This window comes from Tamandua tetradactyla, chromosome 1, assembly GCF_023851605.1.
Source record: "Tamandua tetradactyla isolate mTamTet1 chromosome 1, mTamTet1.pri, whole genome shotgun sequence".
Classification (NCBI taxonomy): Eukaryota; Metazoa; Chordata; class Mammalia; order Pilosa; family Myrmecophagidae; genus Tamandua; species Tamandua tetradactyla.
The window spans coordinates 79,416,151-79,442,051 of NC_135327.1; the positions used below are offsets into that span (position 1 = coordinate 79,416,151).

General features: G+C 37.9%; 1 long non-coding RNA gene across 2 annotated transcripts; it reads right to left on the reverse strand.

Annotated features, from left to right (window-relative positions):
• Positions 1 to 851: 851 nt before the first annotated feature.
• On the reverse strand, positions 852 to 25,825 carry LOC143684977 (uncharacterized). 2 transcript variants are annotated; one of them, XR_013176297.1, is made up of 3 exons: positions 25,760 to 25,825; positions 24,367 to 24,433; positions 852 to 905 (listed from the first exon to the last, which is right to left on the reverse strand). It is a non-coding gene; the product is annotated as an uncharacterized LOC143684977 (long non-coding RNA). The 2 variants fall into 2 exon arrangements; XR_013176299.1 differs by lacking the exon at positions 852 to 905 and adding an exon at positions 22,410 to 22,493.
• Between the last annotated feature and the right edge of the window lie 76 nt (positions 25,826 to 25,901).

Below are 25,901 nucleotides of genomic sequence, written 5' to 3' on the forward strand. Positions count from 1 at the left end.
AAAGTACATGATCTTAGTTCACACACACACACACATACACACATGCATACAACATGGCCACATCATCAAGGTAAAAGGGGGAGCTAATATTTAAAGGCAGATGGATTATATGAATGTGCCCCTCCAAACATGGCAGTCTTAGGAGTATAGACATTATTAAATCTACTTTAAATTGTTGTAATTGGTTGATTAGTTAATGGTCAGAATAGAAATATTACTTAGCAGAACCTTCCCATGAAGCTCTGCATTACACTGCACTTCTCTGGTTTTACCAGTTCCTTCACAGCTTGAAGATTGATTATCTCATTATAAGATGCTATAAAACAATGAGGAGAGAAATAATTTGAAAGTTACCTAGGTCACAACTGAGCACTTTTCTTTTTTGCTACCTTCTAAGTTGGCTGTGCACAGATTCCTTTACTGTCAATCTTTGAGGAAAGTATTTTTCTCTATCTCGTAGAAGTGAATCCTTCTTCCATATGTAGTAAATCTCGTATTTCGAGTTCTTCAGGTGCCAGATCTGCTTTTTGATGTGCCTGCTGATTCTCTCTCTCATGGCTCTTTTTAATGAATTGTTTGTAGTTTATTCATTTTTATTGTGAGAGATCATCTTTGAGGAAGGGATTCTTGCTATAGTGTGCGTGTTGCATGTATGAAAAAGAACAAGAGTGAACTGATTGAGCAGTGTAGGGCACATGAGCCCTGGGGTGTGTATGTATCTTAGGGGGCAGTTTGCCATTATGTATGCCCTGTCCAAGTGGTTTCGGGGCTTATGAAACTGCTCACATGTAATTTCTAAGCTGAGAATTTCTTATTCCTCTATAAAATTATTTAATCACATACAACTTGCTGTGCAGGCTTAAGGTTTACATTTGGCACAGGAAATGTTTTCCTTCTTTTTGTACCTAGAGGACAAGATAGAAAATTATTACACTTATGTTGATCTGGTCCACTGAGGCAAGGTTTTGTGGTTCCCTTTAATGGACCAAATGGACCAAATCTCCTTTGAAGCCTCCCACCTTTATCATGGATCTCAGTTCCAGTTCCCAGCCTCGTGCCACTTCTCTTGCTCCAGTGAGGTGTGTTAAAGCTATAACCTTCCTCTCCTGCTTCCACCCAGAGTGATTCTTTTAAAATGTATTCTGAGTCTCTCCTGCCTCCTCTACAACTTTCAGTGGTTTTCAGTCTCTCCTGAAATAAAACCCATCATTCTCACCATGGCCTGCTAGCGTTCCTCATTCCCACCACTTATTTTTTTCTCTCTCTGCTCCAGCCTGGCTGACCTCCTGGCTATTCAATGAACATAACAGCCCCATTTCCACCTCAGGGACTTTGCACTTGTTTCTTCTACCCCAAATACTCTTCCAACTAATAATCATGTAACTGATCCCAACTTCATTCAGCTCTCTGCTCAAATGCCACTTCCATAACCATCATCTCTAAAACTGACTTTTTAGAACCTACTGCTCCTGGTTATATTATATATTGACATGACTTTTTGGTTATTGTCCATGTCCCAAACTAAAACATAGGCTCTAAGAACAGGGACTCTATCTGGTTGGGTTCACATCTTCATCCCAAGAACAAGGATGGTCAAGAGTGGGCATTCAAAAAACGTCTGTTAAATGAATGAATGAATAAAGGGGCCAAGGGCATCCCAGACTGAGAAAGCACTTGTACAAGGGTGTGCACCAAGGCAGTTTGGCCAGAAATATAATCCAGGTGAACTATAATATTCTTAGTGGGTCTAATGTGTCTAGAAATAATGAGCTGTAGTTTGAGTTTGGAGGTTTGAGTTGTGAGACATGAACTTGGAAAGGTAAGTTGGGACAATATTAGGAAAGGCCTGTATATACACTGTGCATTAAGTAGATTAGTTTGAAGGTTACATTGAGCCCTTGGAACTTTTGGAAGTGTAATTGTGTGTATGAAAAAAATAACTTCTCAAGATGGCAGCGTGAGATGTTTCAGGGCTCCAATCCCCACGAAGCTATGAGCAACTAGCAAGAACTGGCAGAAACACCTTTCTCAAAGCTCCAGAAAGCAGTTAAAGACTACAGAGACAGGGTAAGCACCAAATTAAGGAAAAGGCTAGTTAAAAGCAATAGGATGGCATGGACCTTGGTGAACCTCTTCATCATACCTCGGCAGTGTGGTGCAGAGCTGCCCCTGCTCTCAGTGTGGATCCCTCAGTCTTGGTTTCAGTGGGAGCAGAATAAACCTCATGTATGTACTGGGAGCATGCATATCTGGCCCAATCTGTCTGGTGGTGGCCTGAGGAACTCACTGTTCCAGAACTTGCTCTGCATGTAGAAGGCAGCTCAGAGAACTCTCCTATGGACCACTGAGAGAGCAGTCAAGTGGCTGCCTGGGGCAAGAGATTGCTGGATGAAGGACGTACAGTATAGTGCTGGGTCTGTGAGGAAACCGTTTCCTAGGGAGAAGGGGACATTTGTATCCATGTATATAGGGGAATTCCTCAGCCACTCAGGCATGCCCAGTGCAAGGTGAATGCACAGAAAGGATCAGGAGGTTCACTGTGTGAACAAACCCTGAAGGTGAGCAGTCATATAGGTCAATCTGCAAAGACTGGGAAAGGTGTTTGCTGTTTTCCTTTTTTTTTTTTTCTGTTGGCTCCTAGAATTCAAGGAAAGCTCTGCCATAACATTAGCTGAACACAAGTTTAAGAAATAGATGCCTCAGAATCTAAATCCCAGCATTAACACATTAAAATATCAAAAGGCCCAAGTTTCAGCAAAAGGTTACAAAACATACTAAGAAACAGGAAGCAGAGGCCCAGGCAAAAAAGATCAAAGCATTAGAAACTGTCAATGAGAAGGACCAGACCTGGCATATACCTGACCAGGATTTTGAAAAACTGTCTTAAATATGCTCAAAGAGGTAAAGGAAAACATGGACAAAGAACTAAAGGAAAACAATAGACAAGCATAATGAGAATATCAATAGAGACATGGCGATTATGAAAAAGAACCAAACAGAGCTAAAGAACACAATAACAATAATTTAAAAACCCTTGGAGGAATATAACAACAAATTGGAGTTGGCAGAAGAAAACATCAAAGAAATTGAAAATAAGCAAGTGAAATCATCCTGTCTGAGCAGTAGAAAGAAGAAAGAATGAAAAAAAGTGAGCAGAACCTGAGGAACCCATGGGACACCATCAAGTGTACCAAATATGCATTGTGGGAGTTCCAGAAGGAAAAGAAAGAAAGAAAGGGGCAGAGAAAATATTCAAAGAAATACTTCCTAAATTTAATGAAAGCTGTGAATATACATATCCAAGAGAGTGAAAGAACTCGAAACAGGATAAATCAAAACACTCATTTTGTACATGATTTATACAACTTTTTCTCAGGTGTATTTTAATCACCCTGTCACGTGCCAAAGAAAAAAGAATTCTGAAAGCTGCAGAGAGAAGGAATGTGCTATGTAGAAGGGAGTCTCAGAAAGATTAAGTTCCAATTTCTCATCAGAAACCATGAAGACAAGAAGGCAGTGCAATGACATGTTTAAAGCGCTAACAGCAAAAATTGCCAACGAAGAATTCTGCAAGCAGTACAACTGTCTTTCAGAAATGAGGGAGAGGGGGCGGGCCACGTTGGCTTAGCAAGCAGAGTTCTTGCCTACCATGCTGGAGACCCAGGTTCATTTCCAGCTGCCTGCCCATGTGAAAAAAAAAAAAATGAGGGAGACGGGTGCGAGGTAGTTTAATGGTAGAATTCTCGCCTGTCATGCCAGAGACCAGGGTTCAATTTCCAGCCCCTGCATTTCCCAAAAAAACAAACAAAATGAAACAAAACAAAATTCAGCAAATGGTGGTGCAATACAGGATATTCACATGGAAAAAGAATGAAATGTGACCCCTGCCATACAGCATACCAAAAAAAAAAAAATGAGGAAGTGATTAAGACATTTCCAGATAAACAAAAGTTGAGGGAGATCATTACCACTAGACCAGCTCTACAAAAGATTTATAGAGAGTTCTTTAGGTTGAAAGGAAAGTTAAATTGATAATAGATTGAAGTTGTGTGAAGAAATAAAGATCACTAGTGAATATAGCAATATGGATAAATATAAATGGCAATACTATTGGTCTTTTTGTTTCTAACTTCAATTTTTACTTTCTATAGGATCTAAATGGAAAATACATAAAATGTCATACTAAATGAATGGTTTTAGATTCGTGTAAACATGTAATTTGTGGAAAGAACTATATAAAGGTGGGGGGAGGAGAGGTGTAGGAACATAGTCTGTGTGTAATATTGATATAACATTAGAATCAAAGCAAATAAAATTGTTATAGATTTAAGATTTTAAAATTTAAGCCCTGTGGTAACTGCAAAGAAAATATTGGAGAATATACCGGCTCATAGAGACAGAGATTAGAGTACAGGTTGTCAAGGACAGAAAACACCGTGATTGAGAAGTTAATGCATAATGGCTGTAAAGTTTCTGTTTGAGGAGATGGTAAAGTAACTGAAATATTGTGAATGTGATTAATCCTACTGAATAGTACACATGGGAGTGGTTGAGATGAGAAAGCTTATGTTGAATATATGTTCCCACAATTAAAAAAAGAAAAATGACAACTAAATAGACAATGACAATTTAAATGTAATACATGATCCTGGATGGGATCTAGCAAGGGAGGAGAAAAGGCTCAAAAGAAATTATTGGGACATATGAAAAATTGGAATATAAACTGTAAGCTTAACATCAGTGCCTAAAATATTTAATTCAGTAACTGCATTTAAGATGGTTGCATAGTGAATAGCTTTGTTCTGAGGAATTGTACATGACTGTATCAAATGTTGAAGGAGCATGATGTATACAACCTACCCTCAAGTGTTCTGAAATGAATAGATAGATGATAGATGGATAGAAATGGTAAATGTGACAAAATGCTAAAAATTGATGAATTTGTATATATTAGAGGTAAGAGCATGTTGGAATTCTTTGTATATGGCTTGTGTTATTTTTGCAACTACCTGTAAGTTTGAAAGGATCTCAAAATGAAAAGTTAAAAAAAAAAATTAGAGACAAACGACTTAAATAGATATTTCTCCAAAGAAGATATACGAATGGCCAATAAGCACATTAAAAATTTTTCAACATCATTAGTCACCAGAAAAATGAAATTGAAAACCATGATGAGATACTGTTTCACATCTACTAGAATAGCTATTACTGAAAAAATGAAAAATAACAAGTGTTGGAGACGATGTGGCAAAACAGAATCCTAATTTTTGTTGGTGGGAATATAAAAGGGCACAGCCGCAGTGGAAAATAGTTTAGTGGTTCCTCATAAAGTAAAGTATGGAATTACAATATGACCCAGTAATCTCACTTCTAGGGAAATCCCATTTCTGAAACCCAGAATCCTGAGTTTCTGGAAATGTGAAGATATATTTATCAGGGCCCAGGAGGGGCTGGGGAATGGAGAGTTAAGGCTTAATTGGTATAGGGTTTCTGTCTGGGGTGTGGAAAAGTTTTGACAATGAACGATAGTGATGAAGGCAAACTATGTGAATGTAGTTAACACTACCGAACTGCATATTTGAAAGTGGATAAAATGGGAAATTTTAGATTGATTGTAAGTTACTATATGTGGTAATGAGATATTAGGCTATTTTTGCTTTTTGGGGGGAATATATTGTTTAAATTCTTTATAATCAGTATGCATATCAAAAAAAGACAAACAGAAACTTCCTTGAATAATTTTGTTGTCTGACCAATTCCCTTTTCACTCTGTACATTCAAGATGGATGAATCTACTTTGTAACATGGATAACGTCCATGTCTTTATCTCCAGACTGACGTGAATCCTGAAAAGATCAGACCTGTTTGGACAATTCCTGTTGGATAAGCACAGGCATTTGGACTGCATCTGTAGAGACCCTGAATTTATCATGTACTCCCCACTCAAACATATTTCTCCTGTATTATACAGCCACCCAAGCCTGAAACTCAGGAGTGATCCCTGAATGTCCTTTCTCTCACTTGAAACATTAAGTCATCATGTCCTTTTAATTCTAAATTATTGTGAGTCCTTTCCATATCCACTGTCCTTTGGTACAAACCTTCATCCCTTACTTTGTAGTAATTACACAAAAGCTTCAATGTTCTTGCTCCATATTTTGCGAGAATGATCTTTCTAAAATGCAGATATGATCAAATCACTCTCCTGCTTAAAAGTTTGCAGGACCCATTGTCGCCAGGATGAACTCCAGAGTCCTGAGTTTCTGGAACCATGAAGATGTTTTTTCTGTTGTCTTCCGGATTCTATTGATGCTAATAATAACATTTGCATTTCGAAACACATCTGTTTGTGAAACTTGCTCAGGTTTTTAAAAGATTTCATCTTAGTTCTTGATATTCTGCTGTTCACCTATACCCGGGCCCCGGCCACTTTTTTTGTTTTTATTGCTGCTATTATTCTACTGAGAAATGAATGTGCGTCATAAATTTGAAGACCCAATGGTTGATTTTTCCAATTATTAAAAACCTTTAGCCAGTTTGTCTACAAATATTATTTCTTATCCATTCTGTTTACTTTCTCTTTGTAGAATGTTTGTTAAATTCATGTTGAACCTATTTACACTAGCCTCCATGTCTCTTAATATTCCTTTTACAGAAGGCATTATTGAAGCATAATTGGTGTATAACATACTGCATTAGAAAAGAGTATACTTTGATAATCCTTGGCATCTTTACTCACCTGTAAAACCCATCACAGCCAAAATAACAAATATATCCACAACCTCTAGAAGTTTCTCATGTGTGATGCTTTCTGCCCATCTCTTCTTGTTCTAAGGAACCATTCATCGACTTTCCATCACTACAGATTCGTTTGCGTTTTCTACAATTTTAAAATAATAGAACCATATACAGACATATCTAACTTTATTGTGCTTCACTTTTGCACTTGGCAGGTATTGCATTTTTTATAGATTGAAGTTTGTGGCACTCCAACCTTGAGCAAAAAATGCCATTTTTCCAACAGCATGTGCTCATTTCATGTCTCTGTGTCACATTTTAATTAAGGTACATACATTGGTTTTTTAGACAGGGCTATTGCACACTTAATAGAGAACAGTATAGAATAAACATAACTTCTGTTTTTACTGGGAAACCAAAAAATTCTTATGCATTGCTTTATTGAGATGGTCTACAACCAAACCCACAGTATCTCTGAAGTATGCCTGTAATATGTACTTTTTTCTTGTCTGAGATCTTTCATGTAGAATAATTATTTGAAGATTCACCCAACTATCAATAGTTTATTCTTGTGTATTGCTGACTAATATCCATTGTATGAATATGTCACAGCTCATTTATCTAATCATTTATTGAATATTTGATTGTTTTCAGTTCTTTGGAGATTATAAAGAAAGCTACTATAAACATGTGTGTAAGTCTTGGGTTAACATATACTTTTATTTCTCTTCAGTAATACTTAGTAGTAGAGTGGCTGGATTGTAAGGTAGATGTACATTTATGTATGTTTAATTATTTAAGAAACTTCCAGACTGTTTTCCTACATTGTTGTACCCTTTTACATTCTTGCCAGCAATATACGAAAGTTTGTTCCTGTACATCCTCTTCTAATTTTAGGTATTCTAATAGGTATGTCATAGCTTCTCAATGTGGTTTTAATTTGCATTTCCCTAGTGACAAATGATGTTGAACATCTTTTATGTGCTTATTTACCATCTGTATATTGGTCTATTCTTTTGCTCATTTTTATATTGGGTCATTTCTATATTGTTGATTGTTAAGAGATCCTTACACATTCTGGATACAAGTCCTTTATCAGCTTGGTAATTTGCAAGTGTATTCTTGGAATATTTGAATTATCTTTTCATTCTGTTAATAGTGTCCTTTGCAATGTGTTTAATTTTGATAATGTACAATTTACTATTTTTTCTTCAATAGATCATGTTTTCAGAGTCATAGCTAAAAAGTCTTTGCCTAACCCAAGGAAGTCACTTAACTTCTCCTATGTATTTATTTATTTATTTATTTATTTATTTGTAGTTTTAAGCTTTATGTTTGGATCTGTGCTCTACTTTGATTTAATTTTTGAATATGGTGTGAGGAAAGGACTGAAGGTTGTTTTTGATGTTGTTTGGTTATTTTTTGGTATTTCTTTTTTCTTTTTGCATTCAGTTATCCAATTGTTTCAGTACCTACATTGCTTTTGTCATGGGTCAGAAGACTCAATATTGTTAATGTACCAGTTATCCCCCAGTTCAGCTATAATACCCAATCAACATCTCACAAGCCTTCTTTATAGAAATTGGGGGGAGAACTGGTATCTTAACAATAATTAGTCTTCTGACACATGAACATTTCCATTTACTTAGGATCTCATTAAGTCTTCTTCAATTTCTCCTAGCCATATTTTGAAGTTTTGTAGTATATATGTCTATATCAACTCTTGCTTTATTCCTAAGTATGTTGTATTTTTATGCTATTGTAAAAGATGCAGTTTTTAAGCTTAATTTTCTAATTGTTGCCTTTTCATTTATAGAAATACAGTTTATTTTTTATATTCATCATATCTTGCAATGTTGCTAAAGTCATTGATATCAAGTAGCTTTTTTTCATAGTTTCTATAGTATTTTCTACAAATATGATTATATAATCTATAAACAAAGACAGTTTACCTTATTCCTTTCCAATCTGGATGCATTTTTTCCCCTAGACTTATTGCACTGGCTAGAACATCTAATGCAATGGTGACTAGAAGTGTTGACAGTAGACATCCTTATCTTGTTCTGAACTTAAAGGGAAGACATTCAATCTTTCAACATTATGTTCTTTAGATGTCTTTCTCAAATCAGGAAATTCCCTTCTGTTACTTGATTGCTGAGAGCTTTTATCAGGAAAGAATGTTGGATATTGTGAAATGCTTTTTTGCATCTATAGAAGTGATCATACTTTTTTTGCTTATTAGTGTACTGACATGATACATAACATTGATTTCTTTTACTGGCTCATTGGCAATAACCCTTTACTTATTTTAATGTTACTTTCTCTGCAATGCATATTGGTTTTTTTTCATTCTATTTTTCTTTGCATTAATTTTGAATAGTTTCTATTGCCATGTCTTTAAGATCAAGTTCACTTGGCAATAGAATGAGCACCTTTTTATTTCCGTGTTTAATTGCCATCAATCCCATCATCTCATGCACTGTTGTTTTCATTTCTAGAAGTTGATTTGGTTCACTTTTATATTTTCCAAGTCTCTACTTAAATTTTGAACATACAAATTACAGCTATTTTCATGTTCTTGTGCTAGTTCTGGGTTGGCTTCAATTGATTGATTGATCTCCTTTCATGTGTTTATTTCCTCTTTCTTTGCATGTCTCTTAAGTTTTTATTGGAGCCTAGATACTGTGGATTTTATTTTGTTGGGCACGGGATATTTTTGTATTCCTATGAATATTTTTGTGTTTTATTCTGGGAAACCATTTACAGGAAAACAGTTTGATTCTTTGGGGTCTTGCTTTTAAGATTTGTTAAGCAGGATCAAAGAAGTCCTTCGTTTAGGGCCCATTTTTTTCCCCACTAATGATACAAGAGCCTTCTGGCACTCTACTCAATGTACCATGAATCATGAGCTTATCTAATCAAGCTGGTGAAAACAAGCATTATTCCTGGCTCTGTATGTTCCTTTTAGATGATTCTTTTTTCAGCCTTGCTTATTTTCTTCATTTGCATGAGTCAGCCAGTACTCAGCTGAGTACTGGAGGGCTGTCCTTTGTAGATCTCTCTGTGCTTATTTCATCTTCCCAGTGTGATTCCTTATACATACTAGCCAACTTGATATTCTCAAGTAAGGGATTTTGCTGAACTATGCTTGAGTTTCCTTTCCATGATCTAGAAATTCTCTCAAGGCAGTAAGCTAAGGCAATGGTAGAGCTCACTTCTTTTGATTTCTGACTTTCAGGGATATCTTCATTGATACTTGCTAAGTGTGTTGGCATTTGTTGTTTCATATATTTATATGTTTTATCCCTTTTTTTAAAATTTTTGTTTATTTCAGATGGGAGTTGAAATTTGATCCTTTCTTGGCTGGTAACAGAAGTCACTTCTGTGTCTCTTTAACTTTCTTTCTTATTTTCCAAATCCTTCTACTCCATTTTGTATTCTGTCTGTAGTTTAAAAATCTATCTTTCAGTGTTCTAACTTTTTCACCTGTATCCAATTTACTAAACTCCTAATTAACTTTTTTATTTCAATTGCTATGCATTTAATTTTTAGGAATCCATTTCTATTGCTTCTTGTAACTTTTTTATTATTCATTTTCACTGACCTGTTTTATGAATATTATAAAGATTTTTCTGTCATCTCTAGTTTTTAGAGCACTGATTCTTCCATTTGTTGCGTCCACAATGTCTTCCTTGTTAATTTGTCCCATCATGTGATTTGAACTTTTTAAGTTGTGACTGTTTATCTTAGGCTGTGTCTTTTTGTTCATTTTATTTAATTCTGTTCTCTGTTAATTGGAGGGGAAGTATTTGGGCCCTAAATTATATATGAGACTTTACAGAGCAATTTTATATTTTCTTCAGGAAGAAACTCAGTTATTTCTTGGTTCTTGGATGAAATTTTATACTAATAGCCCAGTAGGAATTTACCATACCACATATATAGTATGAATTCTGGCCCTACACAATTATGTTTTATTTCTTACAGGATTCTTTCTTCTCCTTTTCACAGCTGGTTTCTCCATTGCATTGTACATATTCAGGTCTGTTCTATCCTAAAACAGCCAAGTTCATTGAATGTTCTGCCCTTTTCTTTCATCCTCAAACTTCTTAAAATTATAGTTTATACTTCTCCTTATTTCTCAACTACTACCACTCTACTAAATTAGCATATTAAAGAAAATCCAGTAAAATGGCTCTGTATAGTCTTCATCCACATATCTCTGTAACATTTGATGGTGTTGACCCTTTCATTCTTCTAATGCTCTGTGGTATAAAGTTAAGGTCCAACATGACATCCTGCTTTGGCATTTGGGGTAAATCGGGAAGGTCTCAAATGGCCAAAACACAAATTCCCCTCTCCATTCTGTGCATGCGGATAAGATCCCCTAGCCAAACAGCCCTCCTTAGCAAATGGAGTAGCTGCACTTCCTGCTTAACCCTAAGTAGAAGGTTTCAGTTCCTTGGCAGCCTGGGCAATTCTTCCTACAAGCCTCTGCAGGAACAAGGGGCACCCCAACTTCAGGATATCACTAAGCCTGCCTCCCACAGCCCCTGGTTGTTCGCTGCTCCTGAGCGCAGCCTCCATGTGGCTGTGTGTGGTGTGCGGCATTCTTCTCCTTGGGCTGTGAATATAGGGGACTAATGAACTTCTGTGGATCTCACTGCTCAGGGCTGGGTGTCTTGTGTTCATCCATCCTTGAAACCCTAGTATAAGAATCTCTCACCAAAGGGTGAAGAAAAGGTGATTAAAATATGCTCTCCTTCCTGATCTTGCTGAAAGCCACATTCTTTTAGTGTACCAGAAAGAAAATGTAATTTAAACAAGAATTCAACACTTAACCTTATAAGAAGTGAGACATAATCTATATCCATAAGGAACTAAATCATGACACTATTTTCCTCAAGTTATAACTACAGGTGGAAAAAAAGAAAGAAGATTTCAAGGCTTTTGCCACATCTTTCATATTGCTCAAGGGTAATTTAGTACATGGTACTTTTTTTAGTAGAATATACTTTTGAGTCTTTGAATATGTAAATCTAGAACTGAAGTCAGGAAAGAGGTGAGGATCAAAATTGTTCTGGATAATAAAGTGGAAGGAATGAAATATCGTGAGGAAATGCAGAGGGAAGGGAAATGCTAAAGTTAAGCGATACAGAGAGGCTAGCAGAAATTTGAAGAAGTGAGAGGGCAAGCTAAAATAACTCAAGACTTCACACTGTGAAAATAGTGGCCCCTGAGAGCTTGGCTCTCACCTAGGCCAGCCATACATCTGGTTTCTGGGATCTGAAGAACACCAAGGTAGAAGCAAAGGTTCCAAGTGACAAATATGCTCAGCCAAATTGTACTGGAAATCCATAAGAAACCACTTATGACTTTTTTCGTGAGACTAACGTTGTCCACATTGCTTTTGTCAAATTCCTTAAATGAAACAAGAACAAAGAAACTTGATTCTGGAAACAACTACACGCAGTGCTACCCTAAACCCCAGCAGAAAGATTTATTTGGACCAGCAAAGACTAATAGAACATTCTACAGTGGTGGAAATGTTCTACATCTGCATTTTCCAATATGGAAACCATCATCCACAGGAGCTATTGATGACTTGAAATGTGGCTAATGCAAGTGAGGAACAAAGGTTTAAATTTTTTTTAATTTTTAATTAATTTAAATTTAAATAACCACATGTGGCTAATGGCTGTGAAAACTTTTTCTGTAAAGGGCTTTTGTGGGCCACATATGGTCTCTGTCACATAATCTTTTCATTTTTGTTTGTTTTGTTTTGTTTTTTGGGGGGGTGTTCATGGTCCAGGAATCAAACCCAGGTCTCCTGCATGAAAGGTGAGCATTATACCACTGAACCACCCATGCACCCTGTTTTGTTTTGTTTTTACATCTCTTTAAAAATGTAAAATCATTCTTGGCTTGAGGACTGTAAAAAAAGCAGGCCTCAGGCCAGATTTGGTTTGTAGGCCACAGTCTGTGACCTCTGACCTAACCTCTCTATGCTTTTGAAAATGTTTATGCTTTTAATATTATTAAAAATAACTGTCATCGTTGCTCCAGTTTTATTTTTTTAATTTTGTTCTAATAGTTTTTTTTGCAAATTAAATCCCATGTACACTTACTCATTTTATGCACCCTCCACAAAGAAATAACTGTGGTTGAAAAGATTGGGAAACATTGAATATCAAGCTCTATTTTTAAAGATTTAGAATACACTTTTGTTTATGAAAGGCTCTGATAAGTTCATGCAGAATAATGGTTTTGATTGATTGAATATTTCTACATTATTTGACCATGACACCATATATATGTCATGCAATGTATCTTTGTGTATATGTGCGTGCAAGGAGGAATGTGTGCGTATGTAGTGTGTATATGTGCATGTTGTGGTGTGTGCATGGTGTGTAAATCTACATGCTGTCTGCATGGGATGTGTGCATGATGCATAATAGGCAGAAGAGTATGTGAGTACCTGATTGTGCATGGGTGCATGTGGTATGTGTGCATGTGGTGTGTGTGCATGGTGTGTGGTGTGTGTGTGGTGTTTCTGTGTGGTTCCTGTCTCCATGGTGTATGTACACATGGTGTGTGTGCATGCGATATGTGTGTGGTATATGCATGGTGTGTGCGTGGTATGTGTGCATATGATGCGTGTGTAGTGTATGTGTGCATAGTGTGTGTATGTGCATGGTGTATATATGTGTGCATGTGCATGTTGAGTGCATATGTGGCATGTAACACCTATTAATATTCTGCAGAAAGTGTACTTCATAGAACTCACTGTGAGAAACACTTGCTAAACAAACCTGAGGCTATGAATCTTTCTCAGCAACTTAGAACAGAGGAAAAGGTGGTAATTAAACAATATTCAGAAGGAGTGGGAGGAGGATTTATTCCTGTTGAGCTAGTTTAGAGAACGTGTCATTAAGACTTTTCAAGAATGGCAGGTGAGATCAGTTCACCCTGGGATGTTCTCAGGCTCAAGCTCAGGGTGGAGTTGTCTTGGCCTGAAGATTCTGCCCCCTGGAAGGAAGCGCCAGGCCCACTGAGCAGCCAAAGCCAGCAGTGGTCCCTGCGACACACCCCAGCAGGCTGCAGGAGCAGGAGAGATGTGCTGGTGGGGTGGCCCAAGGGCCCTTAAGGGACTGTCAAAAGAGCAATTAAAGCTTACATTTCCTCTGTGAGGAAGGGAAAGGTTCTCGTTCCCAATTTAATTGAGGAAACAGAGGCCCAGGGGAGAATGGCCTGCATTTGGTAGAGAACGAGCAGCAGAGTTTGAGGCTCATACTCAGGAACCCCAACTACTAAATAAGCAGGAAATATTGCCCTTCAAAGGACAGGAAAACTGAACTGCCCTATTGCTCTGGTAAGCTGCAGAAAACCAAGCTCTGCAGCAGGCCCTTCAAGAAACTTAGTTTTTCCAAGAGGGAATAACCCTCTTGCATCCTGTATGGATGTTGCTGACTTTTGTTTTCCAAGATGTTGAGGAGACAGAGTGTAAAAACGTGAATTAATAAGAAAATTCTTGGGCTTGTCTTGTGGCTGCACCAAGGGCTGGTCTGTAAAGCATCTCCTTCCTATAGAATATCTGGTAAGCAGAGCTGCTGTTTTCTGAAGATATGACTTCGTATATTTGCCTGCTGTTAAACTCATTTTCATGTCTGCTTCTTACCTAGGGAGACCGGTATTTTCATTCTTTTCTGCAGAAGTTTATAGCAACAGTCTGTCTCCACAGTGGCCCAGTTATGTTTCATTTATTTCTGCTCTTGATTACTTTTAATAACGTTCAAGGCAAAGGCAGGGTGAGTGAACAATTTTCCCTTCCTTGTCAAGTGCAGATGGTATATCGCTGAAGTCTGTGCACGCCTCTTTGCTGAACTGCTGGCTCTACACTTCTGCTGAAGCTGCCTGGCCCTCTGTGATGGCCTGAATTTGTCTGTACCTCAGAGAAACATGTTCTTAATTCTAATCCACTCCTGAGGGTGTGCATGCATTGTAAGTAGGACCTTTTGATGAGCTTACTTCCATTAAGGTGTGACCAACTCAATTAGAATAGGTCTTATTCAGAAAGAGAAAGCCACGGGGAGCCAAGCTGAAATTCAATGAAACATGGAAGACAGACCAGGAGAGGACACCATGTGCACTGCCATGTGACAGAGGAGCCAAGGATTTCTGGCAGCCAGCCTCAGCAGGACGGTCTTCGGGGAAAAAGCATAGCCTGGATGATGCCCTGATTTGAACATTTTCCCGGCCTCAAACCCGTGAGCTAATAAATCTCTATTGTTTAACCTGACCCACTTCATGATATTTGCTTAAGCAGCCCCGGAAACATGCACAGCCTCCCACTCGGACTGTCTTTTATCCGAAGGGCTTGGGCCTGCAAGCTTGGGCTGTGGTGGGTCAGGCTGAGTGGGAATATGTCACCGGCTAGTGAAGGAGGGGCCAGATGATGCTACCACATGTTCATTCTGCTCCAGAGACAGTGTATGGGCCTTTCCTTGAGTATTAAGAGTTTAACATGAGTCTCGGGAACCTAAGAAATGCTTTCAGTACTGAAAAGGATGAAAGTGCTGAAATTTCATGTTTCACCTCAGACACTCTTCAAAAACTCTCATAGAAGCTGCCACCTTAGTTATTGGCCCTAGAGGCCAGAGTTGAGCCAAAGGTGGAGGCAAAATGTCGGGGTCAAATGATGCTTCTTGTTTGGAAGCAGCAATGAAAAATGAGCAGCCCTGCATATTAGTCATAGCCCATAACTGGGTCCAGTCAGCCCAGCATGAGCATTGAGCTCAAACAAAGAACACAGCATGCCGTGGGGCTGGCTGCGGCAGTATTCCCACTTGGACACCAAGACAATCTCCTCGCTGTTGCCGAGTTTTATGACTCTGATGTCACTGAATACTGCCAACAACAGAGCTGTTATATCACAAATGAAGGGGCTTTAAAACTAACTGAGGCAACAGGGATGAACCTTAGGGGCGTTATGTTGAGTGAAATAAGCCAGACACAGAAGGACAAATATTGTATGCTATATGTATGAACTGATTGCAATAAGTGAACTCCTAGCATTAGAAATTGGAAGATAGGCTACCAAGAAATAGAGTGGCAGTACAGAATAGGGAACTGGTGCTTAATTTGTGCAGAATTTCTGATTAGGTTGATGGTAAATGTTTGGAAATGGATAGTGGTGATGGTAGCACATTATGGTGAATGTAAATTAACAGGGCTGAATTACATGTGTGAATGTGGTTGAAAGGGGCAAGTCTGAGGTCACATATGTTACTAGAAGAAAAGTTAGGAGATAAAACATGGGACTATATAACATAGTGAACCCTGTTATTGATGATGACTGTGATTAATGGTACAAATATAAGAATGTTCTTTCATGAATTAGACCAAATGTATGTCACTATTACAAGGCATAAATAATAAGGTGGTATATGGGGAAAACACACCAAATGCAAATTGTAGACTGGTTAACAGTAATATTTTAATATTCTTTCATCAGTTGTTACAAAGGCACCATAACAATGCAAAGTGTCTACAACAGGGGCTATATGGGAGCATATTTTTCACATAACTTTTATATAAAACTACAACTGCTCAAGTTTTGAAAACTAACAATACTTTTTTGAAAAACATTATGCTAAGTGAAAGAAACCACATACAAAGTACTACAAATTGTATGATTCCATTTGTATAAAATGTAAATATAAATAAATCCATAGTCAGAATTAGATTAGTGGTTATGTAGACTGAAAAAGAGAGGGGACTACTAAGAGGTACAGGGTTTTTCTTTCTGGAGTAATGAAAATGTTCTAAAATTGATTGTGGTGATGAATGCACAACACTGTGACTACACTAAAAGCCACGGATTGTATAAAAATTTTTAAAAAACCAAACTGAGGGGTCCCATTATGCCAAGACTGGAACTTGTCATAAAAATCACTGGGCGTTGATGTCTCTGAGCTTCAGAGTTTGGCCTTGAGGGAAAAGAACTGTGAAATTTGGGTTCGATTTAGTTGTTTTGATCTGGATTTCTTTATGAGTAGAAGGAATTAAATGGACCATATGTGACCTTGTATTCCAAGGAAATCAAATCAGTCAGACAGGATAATTTAGCCTCTTACTCAACAGTTCCTCCTTTTCTCTTCAATTCCAGGGTTATTGAGTGAGGCTCCGCCTGAGTACATTTTACTTGAGTTTAGGGAATTGTAATAGTTGCATTGTTTTGCTGGTTACGATGCCAGAATACACTGCAGATTTCTTCCACTGAAATCACTCCCTGCCATTAATATTTTTGTTGCTGAGAATGGATCTCAGCACTCAAACTGTATCACCAGACAGAACAGCAGGGAGTTCAAACTAAGTAGTGACAACGGCACAAGTCCTGCCTGCCTGTCCGCTTCATCTATTCTCGGTTCACTTCGACAAATATCCACTGACTATCAAACATGTATACTTGTGCCAGGTGTTGTAGATATGATGAAACGCTGAAAACAAGCATCATTCCTGCTCTCCTGGAGCACTTTTCTTCTACTTACTTACCTCTAAATTAAATCATATTGTTTCTATATTGCCAGTAATTTGGTGGCAGAAATGATTATCCCGATGGGTAAATAAGAGTAGTTTAAATAAATATACAATAACTAAATGTACCAACATACAAAATGATAAGTCTTAAGTATTATATGCCTAGAGAGATGTATATATGTGTGTGTGTGCGTGTACATTTATCTACTTATACACGCACACATTCACATTAACACAGCCAACATGGCAATGATGAACACACTTCACAGAGAACACTGTGTGTGTGTAGAAGAGGATGAGATCAGAGATCTGGGTCACAGAGGAGACTTCAGTTGAACTTACAATAAATTAGTTTTAGCAGGGTACAAGCTTCACTGGTGTTTGCAATGCATATATTACAACATATGCAATATGATATGTTTAATGTACCTCACGATAAAAAATTATGGCTGAACGGCGGGCCGCGGTGGCTCAGCGGGCAAAGTGCTTGCCTGCTATGCCGGAGGACCTCGGTTCGATTCCCGGCCCCAGCCCATGTAACAAAAACGGAGAAACAGAATACAATAAAACAAGAAAATGTTTAAAAATGTTTCCCTTTCTTCCTTCCTTCCTTCCTTCTATCCTTCCTTCCTTCTCTCTGTCTTTCCTTTAAAAAAAAAAAAAAAAAAAAAAAAAAAAAAAAAAAAATTATGGCTGAACGATCACACCATAGAAAATTAGGTCCGGATACTAAAAACTGGCAAAATGTGCCTGTGTTTATTCTACACCACACTCTCATCCCCAAACACAGTTTTTGGAAGCACACCTTCCTATTTTCTTCAATAGTCCAGTGTTTTCTCTGAGCCACTGCTCACTTTCTTTCCCGGGTCTCCATCTCTGTGTATGCTCCTTATTTTGAAATCACCCTAGCAAACGAGAGAAGCTTTAGGAGAAGCAGGGAAAACAGCAATGGATAAAATTGTGCCATCTTTGGTACTCACATTTAATGGGGACATGTTGTGGAATTTTCATTGCATTCCAAAGAAGTATTCGATTCAAAGTGCCAAAATTTATTTGGTACATTTTGCAAATATGTGATGCAAAAGTTGAGACTCAATGGAGAACCAGTGCTTACTGTATGAAGGCCAGAGTGAACTTACATAAATTCTTTGAGATTTCTCGATTAGAATATTCCCGTGACACTTTATGTTGCATTTCCCTGAGGGGGAACTAAGTTATTTTAATTACTGATGCTATTCTGTATTTTATGCATTTTAATTAATGTTTTAATTTTTGCCCTGAGTCACTTCCACCAAAGGTACAATTTAGAAAATAATAATCATAAAAATGTATCAATTTTTTTCTAATAAATGGCCATTCTGTCCTCATCACAGCAGTAGAGTGATCTGACAGGGCTCACAGTGATATTTTTTCTGTCTTATGAACATATGCATTCAGAAAGTTCTGGGCTGTCCAAGAAAAAATCACATTTTTCTGGACTATAAACCTATCTTGACTTTTAGTGAATTTCACACAGCCATGTATCAGTGAGAAATTTGCTCTAGATGTCACACATCAAAATTGATAGCACAAAGATTTATCAAGATGACAGAATAAGGTGTGCTAAACAGGGAGAAGTTTGGATATTAAGGAATGGAGGGCTGATGGGGCGAATGGAAGTAAAGAACAAGCAAGAATTTCATACATTGATTTCATTTAGAGAGCTGGGGTTTCGCTCAGGTTCTCATAATAGAAACACAACCACCCAAAGATAGGTTTTGCTGAAAGGGCTTCTAGAAGTGCATGCTTTCCCTGAGCACTGCATGAGTCTCTCTTCATAGCCTGTTTGATTTCTTCCCGACAGATTTTGAGACAATATACTATGTCTTGTGCATTGGAGGAAGTAGGAGCATATGGTCCAATAGGGTTTACTTTTGGTAACAATGGGAAAGAATATTTGAAAGCCAGCTTATTTCAGAAATACCGTCACCATAAATACACTTGGAACATATCAATTACCTGAACGTGAAAGAAAATATGACATTAGAGGATCTTTCAGATTCAGGACTTGAAATCTCAATAAGAGGTGTTTGCAAATGCTTATTTGATTTCGACAATGAATGTGACATGTAGGAGTTACCAGGCCCCAGACTGGGGAGATCAGCACAGTAAGAGCAAATGTTCACATAGAGTGTTCATTGTAGCCCAGCACTCACCAGTGACTCTGTGAGGTAGGTACTAGTATTATTTCCTTTTAACAGATGATGTGCAAACACATACATAATTTACCTGAGATCCCACAGTTAATAAGAGATAGAATTAATATTTAAATCAAACAGACTCTAGTGTTCATTTTTCTAACCATTGTACTACAGTTGTGCTTACATTAAGTTTTCTTTTGACTGTTTCTCCCTTCTTCTACCCCTCATTTCCAATTTTTGATCCCTACCCTCTCTGTTTTTTCTCCTCCTCCTTCTACAAGAGCCTCCTTTGGTTCTTTTCCCTAGTTTTGCTTCCTTTCTCTATTTTGTGTTGACATTGCTCCTTTTTGTTCTTCCTTGCTTGGAGTTTTTGTTTCCTAGTATTTACCATGAATTGTGTCAGGTTAAACAAAGGGAATTTATTCACTCAAGATCTGTGGCTGGGAAGAAGTCCAAATCAAGGCACCAACAAGGTGATGCTTTCTTCCCAAAGACTGTGGCATTCTCTGGCTGGGTGCTGGCAATCTTTGGTCCTTAGCTTGTCACATGGCAAGGCAAATGATGGCTTCACCTGGTCTCCTCTGTCTCTTCTGGGTTCTATTCAATTTCAGCTTCTTGCTTCCTATTGATTTCTCTCTTTTTGACTCTCATTCTGCTTATAAAGGACCTCAGTAATAGGATTAAAACCCATCCTGATTGAGGTGGATCACACCTTAACTGAAGTAGCCTCATCAAAAGGTCCTACTTATAATGGGTTCCCACCCACTGGAATGGATTAGATTTGAGAACATGTTTTTCTGGAGTGCATACATCTTCAAACCACACCACTTGGTCTTTGTTTTTCCTCCAGTATCTCTTTGTTTATTTTTCTCTCTCTCTTAATTGGCTTTGCCACTACATGTTCATGGGCACAACACTTTCCTCTATGTCACTAATGTTCCTTTTCTACGAAAGAAGGGGAGGCATGGTACATAAGGTTGCTTATTGACCTAGAACTGTATGTATAAATGTAGTTTCTACAAAAAATAATATACTATATGGATTGAGTATTATTTGAATGATTTAATTGAAAAAGAAAGAAATCAAATTCCTTCTATTTTTAAAAATAATGCAATGAGGATTAGCATATGGTACTTAATTGTTATATCACCCTCATATACTTTTTCCCCATTAAGAAAAGGAAGGGTGAGAAAAAAAATTCTCATCCATGAATGAGAATTGATTTAGAAATACAAGGATTCCTTTCATTTGACAAAAGGGAGTCTTTCCTAGGAAGACGGTGATGGAATATGTACCTGTTAGAATGGTTAAGGACCTCTGCTGCCCAGGAAAGTTATACATATTTTTAGAAGAAGTGCATGACCAGGCAACTCTAAGAGGCCTTTTAAATCTGAGGTTCTATGGATCTAAGCAGAGGTACTTATGTTCGGTGGCATTAGCATTAACTCAGACTTTCCTAGAATTACTCTAAAAATATACTAGTTCTATCTACGTCCTTAAGGAAAACTAGAAAGACCAGCATCCTCATCTACTGCCTTGGATTCAAGTTCATTTCTACAAATATTGACAAATGCCTGCTATAGGAAGCAAGTGGGGTAGGCACCGAAGTTAAGAGGAAAATGAGGCCAGGCTCTTGCCACCAAGGAGGCACTCAAGAACCAGTGGTAGAGACACATTCCCATGGTCTCACAGAGGAAAAGCCAATGAAGCCGTATCACCTGCTCAGCTGTGCACCCAGCAATTAGAGGTGGACTAGGAGGCTGTGCATTGATAACCACAAGAAAGTCATCATGATGCATCACTGGCAAATATAGCCAGCTTTATGTCAGCTCCTTGCTTTAGCAGGCGGATCATTTATATTTTCCCTGGAAGCCATCTGCTGGCCTACAAGCCATCTGGGGCTGATTTGTTTTTCTGTTGCAGGAGAGAAGGTGGCTTTCCCAAAAGTTGTTGGAATTCATTTGAATTTTGACAGAGGTCCAGGAGGAAGGGGAAAGATGAGAGCTTCTGAAGTTCTCCCTCTCTTAGAGTATGCAAACTTTTTCAACCACCTATAAAAGTCTATTCATTTTTTGAACTTTCAAACCCTGGGAGAAGACATGAAGTTCACAGGGTTAAGAAGTGGGGATGTTCGCTGTTTCCTGATCTCTTGGTATTTTGCTACCGGTATAGCTAGGGAAGGTGGATTCACAACTAGTCTCATCTTTTCTGCACATGCCTAATTCCTCTCAAGTCTAGAGTTTAATTGTGAAACATTTCAGTGATTATTGAGAAGGAAAAATAGAAACTATTGATATTTCCTTGCCTGGCTTACACTGGGAAAGAGATATTCTTGTACAGCAAATCAAAGGAAATATGAAAAATCTGAAATAAGAATATAAGAGAGGGGAGACTTAGGGGCAGATGTCCTTTATCTATTGAGCACAAATGTTCCAACATTACCTCGTCCCAGAATTTCCTGTGCATGCATTTATTTTCCCTTGGAATTGGAGTTACATTTTCACAGAAAGTTTGCAGAGCCTGGGCATGGTGAAATAACAATTATTATTGCATTAGGCTTTAAAATAATAAACATAGAGGAAAACTAATTTTTTAGTTAATGATTACAATTATTAGGTTAGCAATGCTACTATATTATTTTCAAAAATTGTAAAAGAAACATATGGAAGTGAAAATGAATCATGTTGACACAGTGATTATCTACCTCACCTTACATCTTAGTACCAGGTTGCAATCCCCAAACTTGGCAAATTCAGATTTTCATGATCTGGCAGCTGTTTTCACTGAGACAAGAGGGCAAAAAAGCTGGTTTTAAATCCAGCCTGGGACAAAAGTCCACATTCTGGAACTGTACAATGTAAGCCCAATTTTTCCCCCTCTGGGATTCTGTGGTATATAGGTAAATAGTTATGTTATCTACCTGAAACTCTTTCTTTTCCAGTAAAACTTATGTGCTCAAGCATCTCAGGGTATGCTGGAACATTCTTTCCTGTCCATCTTGAATTGGTCTCTTGCTTGACATTGTCCATATGCAAGCTGCCAACAGAACCCAAAATTCATGATGTCTTTAGACTGTGCATGCACTGCAATATCTGGTAGAGAAGTAGGAAATGGGGCAAAAAGAGAAGAATACCCCATAAAATAGCAGTGGAAGAGACTTGCAGGCTGCTCCTTTTGTAAACAGGATATTTGCCATTTCTCTGGCCAACAGTAGGAGGAACTGTCATTCCTCTTGATGAGACTGGAATCACAGCTGGGCTTCTGCCTCAATGAAAGCAGAACCCAGGTCATGAACCTCTGGAGCTTGCCTAGTTTTTCAGAGCAAGGCTTACTTTCAAATACGATCTGGCAGCTGTTTTCACTGAGACAAGAAGACAAAAAAGCTGGTTTTAAACCCAGCCTGGAACAAAAATTCACATTCTGGAACCATACAATGTAAGCCCAACTCTTCCTCCCTCTAGGCTTCTGTGATATATAGGTAAATAGTCATGTTATCATGCACAGGTCAACTTTCCATTACTGACTGGTTCTTTCTTTTAGATATTTGTTAAACCACAAATGGCAAGAGTTTTCAGAAAAGTACCATGAAATAAAGGCTCATCCAAAATTTAAAAAAAAATCTCTGATCTGCTTGTATAGGAAGGCAAGAGGCCCTGAGGGCATGTGTGATAGGCTCCCTAGGATTGTGCCCAAGTTCTTTAACCCTTAATTTGGCTGACCATTAAATAAACACATGCTAATAAAATGTCTAACTGGGCCAGATTTTTTATTGTGGCTCTGGATTTGAATACTTCCATTACGTGTCAGATACAGCTGTTGCAATTGAGGAAAATGATTCTCTTTTTCTGGTGCTTGGGAGGTTATAACTAGTGTGCAAGGGTCTCACCTGCCCAATTAACCCAGATTAGGAGACATCCAAGGCAAAAGCCACCCTCACTGATGCCTTCCACTCTCTAGCCGACAATTGAATGAGTGCATTCACATGTGTCAAGCTGGTTTTAAAACTGAGGCTTTTAATGTTGTTTTGTTGTAAAAACAATGAGGTTAAAAAAAATATCGGTTTAGAAGAACTAGCAACACAACAGAAAAAGATATAGAATGTTAATATAGAGAAAAGAAATAAAAGTAATAATAATAGTAAAAAAATATATATCAATATATTAGTTGTGGAGAGAAGTGATGCGGGGAAAATGTGGAAAATTAGAATAAATATGTGAAAGAAATACTCTCTTAAAAATTGCTTAGGTAAATATGCCCTTAGTCATATGTAGGTGGTAAGTCCAAGGACCACTCTAGTACTGATTTAATCCTACCCTTTCTTTTGGAGGAAGTCACAGAAGTTGAAGTTAATTTATACCAGGGAAGTGATTTTAAGAAACTATGGAATTAACTTTGTCATGTGTAGGAAGAAAATGAGGACAAGGAGATCTCACACAGCCAATGTGAGTTTGAGTTAGGGGAGCAGAAAGGGGGCCTGGTCAGGGTCAGCATGCCTGCTTCTACCATGGCCAAAATAAGAGAGTTCTGGTCTTCATCCTAGTTCTGCTCTTACCAACTTGCTTTCCTATAATCACTATGGCCCTCAATTGATAACCACACACATTTATAAGGTGGGCTAGGAAAACCTCAAGGTACTTTCTTAATTTGAGGATTTATTCTCAACAGTCTTTGGCCAAGTCCAATGACATGAGGGAAGAAGATAGTTGTAGGTATGTCTGTTTTTTCAGTCAATATGAACTTTTTCTTCTTCCTTCTTTTCCCTTTCTTTATGTCCCACCAGCTCTTCTTTTAAGTGTTTGAGGAGAGCTATCTCCTGTCTTAAGGTCTCTACTCCATGGGGTTTCATCTTCTACCTGACAAAAACCTACAATGAATGTCATACTTAATGGTGAAATATTGAAAGTTTTACCTCTAAGATCAGGAAGAAGGCAAGGATATCCACTCTCACGTCTTCCATTCAGTATTGTCCTAGACATCTTAACCAGAGGAATAAAGCAAGAAAAAGAAACAAAAGGCATACAAATTGGAAAGGAAAAGATAAAACCATTCCTACTCACAGGTAACATGATTGCCTATGTAAAAAATCCCAAGGAATGTATCAAAAAACTTCCAGAACTAATAAGTGAATTTAGCAATTTCACAGGATACCATTTCAACACAAAAGTCAATACTATTTCTATATTCTAGTAATGTACAAATGGGAATCAAAATTTTAAAAAATCATGTATCCATATATGCTATTTGTAATAATACCAAAAAAATGATATTACTTAGAGATGAATCTAATGAATCACATGTAGGATTTGTAATCCTATTTCTTATTGAACATTGATGGCAAAAATTAAATAAAATAATTAGGGAGAACACACCATGTTAATGAATTGTAAGATTCAATACAATTAAGTTGTCAATTCTCCCAAAATTGATCTATAGATTTAATGCAATCACAATAAAAACCCCAAGAGGATTTTTCTCTTTTATTGGGTAGGTGTTGACAAACTAATGCCAACATGGTTCCAGCTCAAATGTTTCCTCTTCCCTGACTACTTGTCTGTTCCATCCCTACCTCGTCATGCTGGTTATTATTTTTCCCAAAGAACTTATAACAACCAATAGTAACATTGCAGTTTTATTCTGTTTGTTACTGGATGTGTCTTCCATGAAAGCAAGACTGTGTTTTCTTGTTCATCCCTGTGTCTGAGGGTCTAAGCTTAATGCTGGTCACACAGCAAGACACTCAATAAATACCTGTGGAATGAATCTGATCCCAACATACATAATCCCATCTTAACTTTATATTGGGTAAAATGGTACATTCAGAACCATAATGGAGTCCACACAGTCACACGGAAAACAGAGTGCCTGGAACCTCAGTCCCAGATGCTTTTCTTTGTAGGGAGGCTGACATCTGCCCAGAGGAGTGCAAACAGGGCCAGCAACTCAGCCAACATTGGGTGAGTTGGACACCTTACTGAGTATTTTGGACCTACACTGTGTTTCTGAAGGTGAATATTATGAGGTCATGGAAATGACCTCATCCTGGGAAATCCCTTTACTTGATAGCTTCCTGCAATATTAACCCATGAAAGCTGTTGAAGATGATCCAAACACAGAGACAGGACTTATGATCAGTGGTGCAGACCCAGATCCAGGGCAGTGAAGGGCACCGCTATACCCTGGAGTGCCACAAGGCCTGCCAATGAGGGGAGGGTTGGATAACTTAGCCAAAGAGGCCTACCCAGTCTGCTTGTGGTTTCTGACCCCTTGTTAGGTCAAAGGAATTCCACCAGACCTGCACTCACCCTTCCATCCAAAGTCAGATATTCTAGAAGCTAGGCATTATGGCAGTTTGAAAAGGTAGATAGGTAGGAAAATGTGTAAAAGACAACAATAGACAATACAAACTAGATCATAGTTGGTGGTCTGGGTATACCAGCAAGAGTT